Genomic DNA, 591 nt, shown 5'->3' with positions numbered 1-591 from the left:
AAATCAAAGGACGTGTTTAGAGACTTAACAAAATAAGGTAAGACCAAAATCCAGGGAAGGAAGTCAAGGAATCTGCGCAACCAGAATAATCTTAAGCTTCCACTTTATAGCCCAGGCACAAAAAGGAGCACTCACTCGAATCCACTAATAGACAGTCATTAGTGAAACTGGAGCAGGCGTCTTCAAACTACGGCCCGCAGGCCACATGCGGCCCACAGAGGAGTCTGATCCGGCCCGCCAGGTTTTTTGGGCAGTGAGCGCAGCCGAGGTGTTACAGTAGGAATTAGTAGTTCATGTAGTCCGGCCCTCCAGCTCTCTGAGGGATCGTGATCTGGCCCCCACTTTAAAAAGTTTGAGGACCCCTGAACTGGAGACTATTGCCCAAACCGGTTTGGCTCAGTGGTAGAGCGTCGGTCTGGGGACTGAAAAGGTCCCTGGTTCGATTCCGGTCAGGGGCATGTATGTTGGTTGCGGGCACATCCCCGGTAGGGGGTGTGCAAGAGGCAGCTGGTCGATGTTTCTCTCTCATTGACGTTTCTAGCTCTCCATCTCTCTCCCTTCCTCTCTGTAAAATATCAATAAAATATATTA

Source organism: Pipistrellus kuhlii, unplaced genomic scaffold, assembly GCF_014108245.1.
Source record: "Pipistrellus kuhlii isolate mPipKuh1 unplaced genomic scaffold, mPipKuh1.p scaffold_m20_p_3, whole genome shotgun sequence".
Taxonomy (NCBI): Eukaryota; Metazoa; Chordata; class Mammalia; order Chiroptera; family Vespertilionidae; genus Pipistrellus; species Pipistrellus kuhlii.
This window is presented reverse-complemented; position numbering follows the sequence as displayed.